This window comes from Notamacropus eugenii, chromosome 5, assembly GCF_028372415.1.
Source record: "Notamacropus eugenii isolate mMacEug1 chromosome 5, mMacEug1.pri_v2, whole genome shotgun sequence".
Taxonomy (NCBI): domain Eukaryota; kingdom Metazoa; phylum Chordata; class Mammalia; order Diprotodontia; family Macropodidae; genus Notamacropus; species Notamacropus eugenii.
In genome coordinates, this window is record NC_092876.1 from 76,217,892 (window position 1) to 76,234,641 (window position 16,750).

The following is a 16,750-nucleotide window of genomic DNA, read 5'->3' on the forward strand; positions in this document are numbered from 1 at the left end:
ACCAGAATGAGAGTAACCAATGGACCTCAAACTTGTCAGTGAGTTAGGGGAGTATCTACCTCAAACATGTGAAGACTTCTCGAGGCAGACATATGAGAACAATTTGTTCCAACAGTCATGAAGGCAGTTGAAGCAGGTGCTATGGAGTGCTTAGACCTTGGTCAGACTTCTAAGACACCAAGATCATCCACTGCATCCCAGGCCATCACCAGTCAGTCGTCTAGACTTTTATTTTGCCCTCAGACTTTGAAGAAGAGACTGTGAGGCTGATGACTTAAATCCAATTCACTTGTAAATCAAGACATCACCCCATGATGCCAATTGGTCCTCTTTGCAAATGAAGGACAAACAACAGTAGAAAAGAGGCATCTTAACCCTTCAGAGCATCCCCAGAACTCTGAGGGAGAGATGAAGCAGTCTAGCTCCAAGATCATAAGTCAGAGTACATAAGAAAACAAGAAATGCGAGGAGATTATAAGAATAGACCTGTCTTCAACAACTTCAAATCAATAGGCTTAGATAAACTCTAGTCCAGAATAATGTTGAGAAACCACTGGTCCCACTGAGGGTAGTATACTACTTCTCTACTGCAGAAAGATTCTCTTTCTGCACGCAGGCAGGAAGTTTGGACTGAGTTTGATCCTGAAGTAGCCCAGTCTTTAACAAGAAGAATTTCCTTTTCTCACATTCATCAGTTCATTAAACTCCCATCCCGATTCCCCAGGGAAAAATTATTTAAAGCTTAGATTTAGGATCCCATCTAGGGTTTGCCCAAAGGTAAGGGAGAGTAAAAAATATTCAAGGTACAATATGAATCAGGTGCAGAACAGGTATTTTATTCCTACACACAAAAGAATGCTAAACATACACTGACAAGCACAAATTTGACAAAAATATGTTCAGTAACAACATAAGATTCAGTAACAACATAAAATTACTACTACAATCTGTTGGGAGGCTGACACAAACCTTATCCGAAAAAAAATGTAGATTGTAGGATAAGCATTTTACATTTTCCCTTGGCTCTGCATTGTCCAGAGAACAGTATATTTTCTGATAAACCAGCCAAGTTTAGGTCAATCTGTTGTTGGTGATCATCTTTTCTAAAAGCATTAGAGTATTTGCCAGAGACTCCTTTCCATCAGTCAGTTCCAACTCAGTGGGACCCAGGACCTTCATTCCTCTGTAAATCCTCTGGGTCTCTTTTCCTAGACATGTCTGGTTCAAGAATGATGTTCTATGATCTACTCATGGGACCTGGGAATATAAACTCACTTCGTTAAGTCCATGCTTTAGGTGGGATTCAAGGCAGGTGGGGTGGGAAAGAGATCACTCACAGGGCTAGAGACAGGGTGCTGCTTGCCACATGTGAGAGGTGAAGCAAGAGAGATCAAGCCGGAAGCTGTCACTCCTTTATAAAAATCCTCTAAATCGTTCACTCATCTGGCTCAGTAAACGAAACAATTATAGTCATCTCAAAACTCAAGTCCTTCAGCAGTGGAGTTATCCATGGCAAGAAACAGGCCTTAAAGCTTTCTAGAGATGAGTCAGAACCAGGAAGGGCAACTCTGAAAACGCTCCATGGGATAGCCCTCATTACAGCAGGAATCTGAGAGAACTGGAGAATTATAAAATTCCATATTAGAAGGGGTCTTAACAGTCATCTAAGTCAACCCACAACTAAAAGAAATCTCTCTCTCTCTCTCTCTCTCTCTCTCTCTCTCTCTCTCTCACACACACACACACACACACACACACACACACACACACACACACATAGATACAAAAAATAAATGAGATACATTAATATATTATAATATAATCAATATAATTATAATTATATATTACACGATATATAACATATATTATAATGTACTTAATATAAATATAATTATATAATATATAAGGAATCTCATATATCCACTATGTATGTATATCTCATATGTCATATATCTACTATATATATGTATATCCATATATGTGTGTGTGCATATGTCTATCTTTGAGAAGTGGTTGTTCAGCCTCTGTTTGAAGATCTCCAATGAAGGGGAACCCACCCTCTCCTGGGGCAGTCCAATGGATCTTTGAACCACTCTAATTGTTAGAAGTTTTTTCTGAATCTCTCAAAGGTTCAAAGGGATCTAGAATCTCTTTGATGCATTAGTTTTCTCCTACAATGCAAATCACAACCCATCCATGCCAGCCTATCCTGAAGGACTGATATCTGTGTTGACCCCAAAGTTCACTATAGGTGATCCAAACAGAGTGCTAGAATAGAGGCCTTCCTCACTCTCTCCCAACATCTTGACATCTCAAGGATTCCAGTGTCATCCTTGGACTGACTCACTCAATTTCATTTAATAAATGCTTATTGCATTTGTTAAATTTGTTATATTTGCATATTACAAATCCTTATGTGCAAGGATATGTGCAGGATGAAAATCACAGCCCCTGCCATTCTTCAACTAATATTTATGGAGCACCTATCATGTGAAAAACAGGCGGAGAGACATACAGTTTAGTAAAGATATGATCTATGTCCTCAAGATACTCATGGTCTAGTTTAGGAGCATAAGAAACATGCCCAGGTGGGGAGGGACAAGGTCAAAAGACAGAATAGAATAAATGGGGGGCAGGATAGGATGGAGGGAAATATAGTTAGTCTTACACAACATGACTATTATGGAAGTCTTTTGCAAAGCTACACATATATAGCCTATATTGAATTCCCTGCCTTCTCAGTGGGGATGGGTGGGGAGGGAGGAAGGGAGAGAAGTTGGAACTTAAAAGTTTTAAGAACGAACATTGAGAATTGCTTTTGCATGCAACTGGGAAATAAGAAATACAGGTAATGGGATATAGAAATCTATCTTGCCCTACAAGAAAAGAGAGAAGATGGGGATAAGGGAAGGGAGGGATGTGATAGAAGGGAGGGCACATTGGGGGAAGGGGCAATCAGAATGCACAGTGTTTTGGGAGTGAGAGGAGAGATAGGGAGAAAATTTGGAACTCAAAATTTTGTGGAAATGAATGTTGAAAACTAAAAATAAATAAATAAACATTGAAAAAGAAACATGCCCAGTAACAACAATCTAAACCTATTTTTTTCATGAAAATGAAAAAGGATAAATTACAATAAAAGAATAAATAAAAGATATTGCTAGAAACTATTTTGTCTAACAATATGCCAAAAAAACATACCGTCTAAATAAAATGGATGATATTTACAAAAAAGATATAAAACACCAAAATTAACAGACCAAGAAACAGAGGATGTAAACAACCTAATCTCAGAAAAAGAAGCTGGACAAACCATAAATGAACTTCCAAAAGGGAAAAAACTCAGGACCAGATGGATTTATAAGCAAATTCTATCAAATATTCAAAGATTTCTCAATTCCAGTATTACACAAATTGTTTGCAAAAATAAGAAAAGAATGTAATTGGGAAAAATTTAACAAAATAAATAAAAATATTTTTAAAAAGAAAAAATAGGAAAAGAAGGGATTTCACTGAACTGCATCTTTGATACAACTATGGCTTTGATTCCTAAAGAAGACGTAGTGAAAATGAAGAAAGAAAATTATAGACCTGAATGAATAACGATGCAAAAATTTTAAATAAAATGTTAACAAAATAGCTATAGCAATAAATCACAAAGATTAAACACTATCTCCAGCTTACATTTATGCCAGGAAGGCAGAGCAGTCTTAACATAAGAAAAATTATAATCATAATTGACCATATGTTAACAATTCCGAAAAAGCTTTGAGAAAATACAATATCTATTTCTATTAAAAATACCAGAAAACACAGGAATAAATAGGCCCTTCTTTAACATAGGAAGTAAAATATGTCAAAAAACAAAAGCCAACATTATATTTAAAGGAAATAAAGTAATGGCTTTCCAATAAGATCAGGGGGAAAGCAAGGATGTTCATTGTCACCAACATTATTTGATATAGTGCTAGAAATAGTAATTGTAGCAATGTGGTAAAAAAAAATTGAGGGAATAAACATAGAGAAAGAAAATAACAAATTTATAGTGTTCTGCAGATAATATGATGGTATTCTTAGAAAATCCTAGAGTCAACTAAAATTAATTGAAACAATTAATAATTTTTGCAAAGTTGCAGGATCTAAAATAAATCCACATAAATCATCAGCATTTCTGCATACTACCAACCAAAATCAGCAAAAAGAGATAGGAAGAAAAATTCTAATTAATATAACTACATAGTGTATTCAATATATGGGAGTCTACGTATCAAGACACATACAGGAACTCTATAAACATATCTACAAAATGCTCTTTACAAAAAGATAGATGGACCTGAATAGAGAAATATTAATTGCTAATAAGTAGGCTGAGCTAATATGTTAAAAATGACAGTCTCCTAAATTAATTTACTTATTCAATGACATACCATCAAACTACCAAATGACTGCTTTATTAAGCTAGAAAAAATAATAATGTAATTAACCTGGAGGAAAAAAGGTCAAGAACCTCAAAGGAAATAATAAAAAAGAAGTGGAAAAGAAGGGGCCTAGCAGTAACATAATTCAACCTATACAACAAAGTAAAAATAATCAAAATGCTTTGGTATTGTTTAAGAAATAAAGATATTGATCAGTGAAATACATTGATCTTGCAACATACAGAAGCAAATAAATCTACTACCCTAGTACTGATAAGCCCAAAGATCCACAGTATTACTGGGTAAGAACTCACTCAAAGAAAAACTACAAGAAAAACTAGAAAGCAGTCTAGCAGAAACTAGGTATAGGTTAATATCTCACATCATAAACCAGGATAAACTCTGAATGGATATATGACATCATAAACCAATTATGGGATAAAGAAAGAAATCACCTTTCAGATCTGTGACTAATAGAAGTTCATGACCAAATAAGGAACAACAAATGAAAAGGACACTTTTGACTACATAAAATCAAAAAGGTTTTGCACAAACAAAACCAATGCAGCTAAAATTAGAAAAGAAACAAGTAACTGGGGAAAAATCTTTGTGGAAAGTTTCATTGAATCAGTCTTATTTCCAAGATAGAATCAAGTGATTAAAATCTCTAGGAATGAGAGCCATTTGCCAACTGATGAACTTCAAAAGATAGGAACAGGCAGTCATCTAAGAAAGAAATACAAACTACCAATAATCATACAAAAAAAATTCCCTAAATGACTAATAATTAGAGGAATTGAAATTAAAGCCACTCTGAGGTTTCACCTCACACCCTTGAGACTGGCAAAGTCAATAACAAAGAAAAATGACAAATGTTGGCATGGCTTCAGGGAAAATAAGGATTGTTGGTGGGACTGTGAATTATTGGTCCAGCTGTTCTGGAATGCAATTTGGAATTATGACCCAAAAGTTACTGAACTATAAGACAGCATGACTAAGCCTATCTACATTTTAAAAAAAAATCAAAGAAAGAGGGAAAGGATCCATATGTACAAAAATACTTATAGCATCTTTTTGCTGGAAGAAAGAACAAGAAACTAAGGGAATGCCCATCCATTGTGGAATGGTTGAACAAAGTATGGTATATAAATATAATTAGTAAATTACTGGCCTTTCCAATAAAATCAGGGGAAAAACAAAGATGTCCATTGTTATCATCTCTATTTGATACAGTGTGGGGCAGCTAGGTGATGCAGAAGATAGAGTACCAGTGCAGGAGTCAGGAGGACCTGAGTTCAAATCTCACCTCAGACGCTTGACACTCACTAGCTGGGTGACCTTGGGCAAGTCACTTAAGCCCAATTGCCTCATCCTGGGTCATCTCCAGTCATCCTGATGAATATCTGGTCACTGGATTCAGATGGCTCTGGAGGAGAAGTGAGGCTGGTGACCTGCACAGCCCTCCCTCACTCAAAACAAAGTCAAGTGCAAGTCATGACATTATTTCTCTGATGGGATGGTCTTCTTCGGCAATGAAGGACAAACACACATTTGATATAGTAGCACTAGAAATGTTAGCAATAGCAAGAAAACAAGAAAAAGAAATTAAGGGAATAAACATAGACAAAGAAGAAACGTTTATAGCTTTTGCAGATGGAAGGGTGGTATACTTAGAAAACCCTACAATTGTGCTGTAAAAAGTAATGAAGGGGACAGTTTCAGAGAAACCTGAGAAAATTTGTATAAACTGACACAGAGTGAAGTGAGCAGAACCTGAGAATAATTCATACAATAACAATAATGTTGCAAAGACAAACAGCTTTGAAATACATAAGAACACTGATCAATTAAGGATGAAGGTTCCAGAGGACTGATGATGAAGTATTTTACTCATCTCCTGACAAGAGAGGTGAGCTCGGGGTGTATAAAGAGACATATTTTTTAGATAATAGCCAATGTGGAAATTCATTTCGCTTGAGTATGCATATTTGTTAAAAGGTCCCCACACACACATCCCCAGAAGGGATGACTCAGGGGGAAGGGAAGGACATTGATTTTTATTCATTGAAAAAATTTTAACTAAATCAAAATTTAAAAAATACATGAAAAATAAATCAGAGACATACAGAGTGCTGAGGGGAATGGTTGTTACTGTCTGTGGATCAGGGAAAGCTTCCTGGAGGAGGTAGCATTTGAATTGGGCTTTGGATAGAGTTGGGAAATCAGTAGATGAAGAGGGAAAGGGAAAATACTCTGGATAGTGGTTACAGTCATGAAGGGGGGTGTTCTAGGGATGGAACTGTCTAGTTTGGTTGGCAAGGAGTTAAGGTGCAGAAGATTAGGATTAAGGTGAGCTAAAACTAGTGTCAGATTAAAGAAGGTCCTGAAATGCCAGGCAAGAGTTTGCACTTTATTTAGTAGGCGATAGGGAGCCATTGGAGGTGTTAATCAGAAGACTGACATGGCTAGATCTTTGCACAGAAATCAGTGCCTACAAAACAGCGGAGACTGAGATTGCCCAGAGGTCTAAGCAAAGTGAACGGAGAGATATGAGCAAGGAGAGATCCCTTTCAGGTTGGTGATTAAGGGAAAATTTCAAGGAGGAGGTGTCACCTCAGGTGAGCTTTGAAAGGACTTTTAATCACAGACACTGAATGGGAAAAAAAGGGAAATAAAGAGCAGGATGGTGCAGTGGAGTGACATGGAGGAGGTACAAAGGGCTAGAGGGGACTCAGAAAAAGAGGACCCATCTAGCTTTTGGAAAGGAGGGAGCTTTGAACTGGTACGCAGAAGACCCTAGTTCCAGGGGTTCTTTCTACCCTTAGCAGTTTGACTTGAGGCAGATCACTTCTCCAGACCTCAGCAGCTTCATCTGTAAAAGGGGGATCCTAATATTCTTTTCCTCTGAAGGTCAGCAGCTGCCCGGTAAGATTCTAACACCTGGGTCCAAAGACGCACCTTTCATGGATTATAAACAACCTGGTGTCTTGGAAAGAACACCAGCTATGGCATCAGAGGTCCTAGGTTCTGTGGTTTACTGACTGGGAGCCCCCTTCTCCGGGCTGTGTCCCCACGTGTCAAACGAAAGGGTTTGGGCGAGATGACCTAAGGTCCCTGGGCGCTCCGACAGTCCCCTGCCCGCCCCTGATTGGGCTGGGGGCAGAAGCGGGGCATGCGAGGCTTCCCAGCCCAGGGCTCCGCTCCGTCTGAGGGCTGTGGGTGCTTCGGCCAGCCGCATGCAGGGGAGGGATGGGCCGGGGAGGGCAGGACTCTGGGACGCTCCGCTCCTGGTCCTCCCGGCCGGCAGCAAGGCAGCCCCCGCCTAGGGAGGGCAGGGCGGGGACAGGGTACAGAATCCTGAAGGGCTGCGCGGGCTCTGGAAGCCTCGGAGCCCGGCCCCGGGCACAGAGGACGGGGCTCCCGGCTGGCACATGCATGATGTCACCCCACGGCAGGAGGGGGTGCAGGGCTGGAAGAGCAGGCCTCATTTGACTGAGCAAGGGGCTTACCCAAGGTCACACACACAGCAGGGTCAGGGCCCGAATTTGAACCCAGACCTGCTGCCTCCAGATCCGTGCACCTTGGTACCGTGCCTGGTTCCGGAGTCAGCCCCGCCTCTGACCTTGGGCAAGTCCCTGAACCTCTCGGGGCCTCAGTTTCCTCATCTGTTAAAAGGAAGGGGCAGGATTGGAGGGCCTCTGAGGTCCCTTCCGGACGGGTCCAGACCGTCAGGCCTAGGCTACGCCCGGGACACCAGCCCGGGGTGGGAGGCGCGGTGCTGGGGGCCTGAGAGCGCGCCCGAGCACCCCGCAGCGGGAGCGGGGTCGTCGGGGGGGGGGGGGGGGGGCTCAACCGGAGTGCGTCCTTGCGTGTGCGCGCGCAGGCGTGCCGGGGGTGGGGTGGGGGTGTGCCGGGGGCGCGGCGGCGCGGGGCGCGCGGGCGGCTGCCGCTGCGGAGGCGGAGCCAGCGCCTCCGAGGGACGCTTGGCGAGGTTCCAGGAGAGGCTGCGTGGTCCCTCCCCAGCCGCTAGGCGGCGCTCTCCCCTCCCGGGCCGCGGTAGAGAAAGGAGGAGAAGGCGAGCGGAGGGGGAAGGGAGGAGGGAGGAGGGAGGAGGGAGGAGGGAGCGGAGCCGCCCCCTCCCCCGCCCCCGCCCCCGCCCCCTCACACTGCGCAGCGGAAACATGGCGGCGGGAAGGGAGCGAGTGTGAGCCGCCTCAGCCGCTGCCGCCGCCTCAGCCGCTGCCTCCCTCCGCCTCCGCCGCCTCAGGTAAGCGCCGTGGCCGTCCGGCCTGCCCGGCCCGGCCCAGCGCGGCCTGGGGGCCTCGGCCGCCCCGCCGGTCTGTCAGGGTCCGGCCTGTCCAGCTGTCAGGGCGTCCGGCCCGGTCCGGGCCCAGCAGGCCCGGAGGAGCGCCCCTTGCCCCGCGCCCCGCTGAGGGGGCCCAGGGGCGGTGACATCCCCCTGGGACACCGACAGGCTCCCTCGGGTGGGACCCCGGCACCCAGAAGGAATGACACCCCCTCCCCCACAGCGTCAGGCCGGGGACCCGAAGGAATGACACCCCCTCCCCCACAGGGTCAGGCCGGGGACCCGGGGGGGTGCCACCCCCTCCCCCACAGGGTCAGGCCGGGGACCCGGAGGAGTGACACCCCCTCCCCCACAGGGTCAGGCCGGGGACCCGGAGGGGATGACACCCCCTCCCCCACAGGGTCAGGCCGGGGACCCGGAGGAGTGACACCCCCTCCCCCACAGCGTCAGGCCGGGGACCGGGGGGGGGGTGCCACCCCCTCCCCCACAGGGTCAGACCGGGGACCCGGAGGGGATGACACCCCCTCCCCCACAGGGTCAGGCCGGGGGGACTGGAGGGGATGGATGACACCCCCTCCACCTAGGGTGGGACTGCCCTCTTTGCATGGATTTAAACTAGGAGACTGATTTCTCTTCTACTCCCACTCCACCCTCCACCCTTACAGTCAGATACTGGGATTCAGAAGGGATTACCCCGCCCCCTTCCCCCCAGGGTCTGTCAGATGATGTTGATGGGATAACCTGAACACCCACAGACTTTATTATTCCCCATCCCCTCAGGGTGTGACACTGGAAGCTTGGAGCACCTAATGATTCCTCCTGGCCTTGGCTTTGACCCAGATCCCGAGGAGATAACCTCCTCCCCTAGGGTTTGGATACTGGGATGCTTGGAGATTACATTCCTTCTATAGGCTCTGACACAAGGATGGTGACCAGATGATACCTCCTTCCCCCACAGGAGGTAGATGAGTGTTCTCACACATACACAGTGTTCCCCACTCACTTTAGGGTCTGACTCAGGAATGTAGAGGGGATAACACTCCCCCATGAGTATCAACAACCAAACCTCCCCCCTCCACTAGAGTACAGATGACCCTCCCCTCAAGTAAGAAGCTGTGGGAGTATAGATAGGATGACTCTTCCTTCCACTGGGACCCTGGGAGAGAGACCCCCTCACTTTCTTTATAGTCCATCTGCTCCATAAAATCTGAGATAACACAGAATGACCCCTCTTCTGCATGAGGCACAGAAAGAGAGATTTGTCCCTACGTTATAGGGCCTCAAGGCTACAGGTTCCTCACCCTAAGGAGGCACTGAAGAAAGGATGACTTTCCGTATGGGATCTTCCCAGGAGAGCTGGCCTTAACATTGTGGTGTCTGGGTTGGGGACTCAAGAGAATAGACCTTCCTTTCCCATTAGGAGTATTAAGCTGGTGTCTTAGAAAGGATGACCTGGAAATTCTGAGACGATGACCCTCTCTACTCACTCTGTGGTTTGGGCTGGGATTGTAGAGAGAGAATTTCTGTACCTTTGGGGATTCAGGCTAGGGTTTTTTCACAATTATTGTGGAGGGGGAACCCAGGATGGAGGTTCTGGTTCCTTACGGGTTACTTTACTGAGCGATGTGTCGGTGTATCCCCTGCCCATTCTCTTTCCTGCATCTGGAAGTTTATGTCTCTCTGTCCCAGAACTTGGAATAAATGACACTGTGACCAGCAAGTGGGCCCAACAGAATCAGACAATTTTTGTCTATGGAGCTTCATGAGGATACTCACGTGTTCTGCCTCCCTCAGGACATTGGTTGCCTGAATCACATACCGGGAAACTAGTTTTCAAATTTGAAAAGGGTGTGGAGGAAGGGTTGCTGAGCTTGAGAGAGCTCCTCTGGTTAAAGTGGGTGAACAAGCAGCATCCTAAGCATGGAGGAAAGGAACATGTGAGGTCACTACTTGAATATGAACTTGCCAGCCTGCACAGTCTTTTTGAGAGTTGAGAGTGATGTCCTATGGAAATGTGCCTTGAGGTTGGTTTTTACCAGATAGCAGAACTCCCTGTAGGCGAGGTGACAGAACTGTGACCAGGCTGGTTTTATGAGTGCCTCTCTTAATTGGATAAATAAGAGCACTTTATTTCTTTGTTCATTTATGGACTGTCATGTTTCAGACTAGTAAACAGGCATCTACTTCTGTGCACCCAGGTGTCCTTTACCCTGCTGGGGAGGTCAGAAGAGCAAGCAAGAGGCTGTTTTTATAGAGGAAATGGGCTGCTGTTTTTAAACATACCTCTGCCTAACAGTGCTTTAGGGAAATAACGAAGACCTTTCTAGTTTAGTGTCAGACTTTGTCCCCAAGCCTTCAATGTGATATTCAGTTGGGGGGGGGGGGAATGACTTATCAGATTGATCTTTCTTTCCTCTATCTCAGCTGCTCACACAAAACCTTAGTATGAAAAAAGTTGGTATGTTTGTTGTTTGCTTTCATTATTACCCCTCATTTGCTTTCAGTTAGCATGTGGTAGTACATGGGTTGGTTTTTTTATTGTTTTTGTGAGAGGGCCTTTTCCCAAACTCCCAAACCTCTAAACAGTGAATTGGACGGCGGCACCAGCACCTCCCCCCCACTTCTCTCTCTCTTTTTTCCTTGGGAAACATGATGGCCTTGTGGATAAAATGCCAAACTTGTTTCTGGGACCAGTTTCAACTCCTAAGTAAAGTTTCATTCTGTATAAAACAACCAAACAGAAGCTTCGTGAGCTTAGCATTAGAACTGGTACTTTAACATTGCCCTCATTTCTTCACTCTTAAAATTAGTTGGTGATTTTGAAGTTTTACTGGCATGTCTAGGACACTAACAATTTTATTAAATTTTGAGACCGTATGTGTCTTTTTAGACTCTTGTTTCTATAAATCGTTTTTAAAAATTTGCACATTCAAGTGCATAATTCTAATATGGAACACTTTACAGAAATCTGTAAAGAATTTCTAGCCTTTTCATGAGGAGGAACTGTTTTCACAAATCAGGGAATGTTAGAGCTGAAACAGTCCCTAGAGATCATTGAGCCCAATTCCTTCATTTTACAGAGGAGGAAACTGAGGCCCCCCCAAAAGAAAAATGACCCGACTTAAGGTCACATAGATTATAAGTGGTAGAACTGAAAGTAGAACCTAAGTCCAATGCTCCTGCTCCTATACCACATTTCTCTAAAGCACTGAAATCAGAGTCATGCTCCTAGAGAAGAATGAGAACCAGTATCAGCTATACCAAAGTAATTCCTGGCCAAATTTAGTGCAACATCGGCCAGCTTAGGGATCTGTCAGAAACAGTAAGCATTTATTAAGTGCCTGTGGTGTGCCAGGATCTGTGCTAAGTGCTGCCAATACAGAATTAAAGATCTGCTTAAGGATCCCTGGTTTCTGTTTGCCTCTTAAAGCCCTGCACAACCTTGCCCTTTTTTTACCTTTCCAGTTGTCTCTCCAGGGATGATCTAGGAACATGACCTCCTTGCTAATCTTCACATACCTCTGGGCATTTTCACTGTGCCTATTCCTCATGCCTAGAATGTTCTCTCTTCTCCACTCTGCCCCTTGGCTTCCTTGGTTTCCTTCAGATTTCAATTAAACTCTTACTTTTTACAAGAAGCCCTTCCTGGGCCCCCTTAATGCTAGTGTCTTCCTTCTGAGATAACCTCTCATTTACCCTTTATATATAACCTGTTTATACACAATTGTTTGTATGCTGTCTCTCCCATTAGAAAGTGAGCTTCTTTAGGCCAGAATCTATTTTTATCTTTCTTTGTGTCCCCAACACTTAGCACTGACAGGAGTAAGTATGCTATAAACGTTGGTAACTTAACTGGTGTAAGGGACACTGCAAGTACATTGCTTCAGGGAAGGGAGATACTGTAGTCCTAGAAAGGGAGAGTTTGGGATCTTAAAGGACCTTAGAGATAATCTAGTTCAATGCCCTCCTTTTACAAATAATGTAGTTGAAGCCCAGAAACACTGGCCTGTTCTGACAATAGCAGTGTGATTGTGGACAAGTCACTTAACTTTTGTGAGCCTCATCTTCTTTCCCTGTAAAATTGGGCTGTTACTTGAAGTACTTCATTTACAGGATTGATGTGAAACAAGGGATTTGCAAATCTTAAAAGTACTATAGAAATAGCACGTAATATTGTTGTTATTATCCAGGTTTGCAGAGCTGGAGTAGAACCCAAATCCTTTGACCTCCAATCTCATTTGCTTTCAGGTTGAAATAATTTTTTTTTTACGTAAGATTGACTTGCCTAGGAATTTTATTAGCCTAAATGGGAGTTAGGGGAACAAACGCTCAGTCCATTTCAACAAAGATCCAAAGCTACTGGATTAAATCTACTCTAGGCTTAAAAGATAAAGTCTGTTAGTTTTATTGTTAGGAAGCTGAGGAAGGAAAGAGTGATTTGTCCAGAATTTCACTTTGAGTCCATAGATCTGGTTATCACAGAATTGTGGTGTTGGAAGGAAACCCAAAGATCATCTAATCAACTAGTACTCAATATTGGAATTCCCCAATACAACGTTCCCTTACCATATGGGCTTCCAACCTCCAGTGGGGGTTGACTCACTACCTTTTGAGGCAGTCTTCTCCATTTGTGGACAGCTTTTATTGTTAGGAAATTTTTCCTTACATCAGCCCTAGCAGCTTCCACCCATTACGTCACTCCTATGTTGAAAACCATTCAGTGATTTATTCTATAGAGTCCTTAGCCTGTCATCTAAGACTAGCTCAATCTGACTTCAGCCTGTGCTTCCAGCTTTATCTCATCATTTCCCTCCACATGGCCCATGATCTTATCCAAAATGAACTACTTTCTATTCTCCAAAGGTAACTTCACCTTTCTTGTCTGTCCCTGTGCCTTTGCACACAATGTTCTTGTGATACTTTCTCTCACCCTTTATTTGTTGACATAGTTCCTGTTCTCAAATGTCAGTTTAAATGCTGTTTCTTCCTTGAAGCCTTCCTTGTTTGTTCCAACTAGAGGTCATCCTTTCCACCTCTGAACTGCTATAGCACCTTTCACCTTTCTCATTGTACTTACTCTGTGCTGCCCCCTACTGCAGATATTTGTATAATCCTCATCTCCTACTAAACTGGAATCTTCTTGAGGGTAAGCACTACTGTCTTATTTATCTTTTTATTTACTGCATCATTCAGCACAGGATCAGACTTCACAGGTGCTTAAGAAATGTTTATTAAATGATTAAGTTTTAATTAAATGAATGAGTTTGACTTGTATCATCATAAAACTGAACTTGTCATCTGTCCCTAAACCCACCCCTCCTACCATCTTCTCAGTTTTTGTAGATGGCACCACCATCACTCAAACTACTTAGGCTCAAAAACTTTATTTATTTCTGATTCTTTCTTCTCCCATATTTTCTGTTTTCAGTCAGTTGTGAAGTCCTGTCACTTCAGTGTATGCTCTTAATATGTCTCACATCTGTTTTCTTTCCTCGATCCCCATGACTACTATTCTAGTTCCAGCCCTGGTTACCCTTGGCTGCACTCAGTCACCATGCATCTATTAAGCTCTTATTTTGTGCCAGGTGGTGCTGATACAAAGGAAGGCAAAAAACAGTATCTGCTCTCAAGGAGCTCATGTTCTAATAGGGGAGACAACATACAAATAACTGGAAATGATAGCTAGCATTTACATAGTGCTTTGAGGTTTACAAAGCACTTTACCAGTATTATCCTCACAGCTACCCTGGGAATTAGGTGTCATTATTATTCTGATTTTACAAATGACGAACCTGAGGCAAAGTACCTCAATAAGGTGACTTATCCAGGGTTACACAGGCAGGAAATATCTGAGACCAGCTTTGAACTCATCTTCCAGGCTCAAGGGACAATGCTTTACCCACTGTGCTACCTATGTATAGCTTATATCTATACATGTAAGAGATATACGATATAAATAAGAGGGAATTTCAGAGGAAATGTCCTGGAAGACAAAAGGAGCAGGAACACAAAAGACCTGTTGCAAAAGGTGGGATTTGAACTGTCTAGGAAGCCAGGAGGTAGAAGTAGAAGGAGAGCATTCTAGGCATGGGACCCCAGCCAATGGGGAAGGCATAGTGTAGGAAGATGGAATGTCATATTCAAAGAAGGTAGGAAGGATTGATTTATTAAATGTCTACTATTGTATGTGCCAGACACTGTGCTAAACACTTTACAAATATCATCTCATTTGATCCTCTCAGGAATCCCCATTTTACACTTGAGAAAAGAAGGCAGAGTCACACAGACAGTAAGTGTTTGATGTTATATTTGAACTCAGATCTTCCTGATTTTGTTGTTCGGTTGTTTCAGTCATGTCCAACTCTTTGTGACCTCATTTGAGATTTTCTTGGTAAAGATACTGGACTGGTTTGCCATTTCTTCAGTTCATTTTACAGATGAAAGAAAACAGGATTGAATGTCTTGTCTAGGGTCTCTTGTCCTAAGTGTCTGAGGTCAGCTTTGAACTCAGGAAGAGTATTTCTGACTTTAGGTTCAGTGTTCTATCCACCGTACCACTTAATTTCCTGATTTGCTTTAAATACCAAACAGAAGATTTTAGATTTGATCCTGGAAGTACTATAGAGCCACTGGAATTTATCAAATGGTGAGATGACATGCTCAGACTTGTGCTTTAGGAAAATCACTTAGGTAGCTAAGTGGAGGATGGGCCAAGTTTTAGAGAGATCTATTAAAAAACTGCCCCAGTAATATAGGTGATGAGAGTTTTCACTGTATGGTGGTTGTGTGAATATAGAGAATGGGGTATATGTGAAAGAGGTTTAAGAAGGTAGAATTGACAAGATTTGAAAATAAATTGGATATGTAGGGATATATGAATGAGGGGTTGAGGATGACACCAAGATTGTTAACCTGGATGACTGAGAATGTGGTGATGCCCTTGACAGTAATAGGAAAAACTGGAAGAAAGAAGAATAAGGGTAGAAAGATAATGTATTCAATTTTAGGTATATTAGTTTTGAGATGTCTATGGGACATCCAGTTCAAGATGTCTGATAAAGAGTTGATGATGCAAAATCTGAGAATCATCAACGTATAAATGATAATTGAGCCCATGAGGGTTCAATTACTATGAGATCAACATGTACGATAATATTGAGGGAGATTAGAAGAGAGGCCAGGGAAAAGCCTTAGAGGATACTGCTGATTAGTGGGAAAGACCTGGAAGAAGATCCAGAAGAAATCAGATAAGCTAGAGAAGAACATCCCTAAAATCTAGAGAGAACAGAGTATCCAGGAGAAGTCAGGTTTCAGGGAGGTCAAAAAGGATGAGGACTAAAAAGAGGTAATTAGATTTAGTGATCAAGCAATCACTGCTAACTTTGGATGGAGCAGTTTTAATTGAAGAATGAAATTATAAACTAGATTCCAGAGGGTTTAGGAGAAAAAAGAGGAAGTAGAGTCACTAGTTATAGATGGGTTTGTCAAGGAGTCTAGCTGAGAAGGGGAGGAGAAATACAGAATGATGGTTGAATGGCAGGATCTAGTAAGAGTTTTTTAAGTATTTTTGTAGACAGCATGGAAGGGGCCAGTATTTGGGAGAAAGAGGACACCTTCAAGTGGATTTGAGATGAAGAGGGAGCTCTTTAATCTTGGCCACAAAATTTTCAGAAAAGCATGATATGAGGTCCTCAGCGTCAAGAGTTGGAGCAAAAGAGTCATAGGAGGCTTGATGAGAGAGGAAAATATTTGGAATGGCTGCTGTGGTGAGTGGGTATAGGAAATCTATTAGGGAGGAATAGTAGGATTGTCTTGCTGTGGTAAATTGAGATTACCTAGTACAAATTTGTAGTGACCTGGTTAGTTCAGTTTTGTGATATCTTTCAGTTTTGTTCAGTATTATAGGAGTAGGAATAAGTGTAGTAAAAAGGGAAGTAACCTAGACTTCAGGTTTGGCAAGGTGTGATCTAAGAGTAGTGGACAGCTTAAAGCTGAACTGGCCATCGAGTCAGTCAGTCAACATACA

General features: G+C 43.0%; 1 protein-coding gene and 1 long non-coding RNA gene across 7 annotated transcripts in view; one reads left to right on the forward strand and one right to left on the reverse strand.

Annotated features, from left to right (window-relative positions):
• LOC140504598 (uncharacterized) overlaps positions 1 to 16,750 on the reverse strand; it is a 162,488-nt gene that overhangs the window by 25,101 nt on the left and 120,637 nt on the right. The gene's annotated exons all lie outside the window — the stretch shown is intronic.
• Positions 8,573 to 16,750, forward strand: part of SCMH1 (Scm polycomb group protein homolog 1) — a 179,038-nt gene continuing 170,860 nt past the window's right edge. For 3 of the 6 annotated variants that reach the window (XM_072609776.1, XM_072609778.1, XM_072609779.1), the window contains exon 1: positions 8,573 to 8,685. The gene's annotated coding sequence lies outside the window, so the exon portion shown is untranslated. The remainder of the gene's footprint in view (positions 8,686 to 16,750) is intronic. The other 3 variants (XM_072609777.1, XM_072609780.1, XM_072609775.1) reach the window with 1 other exon arrangement.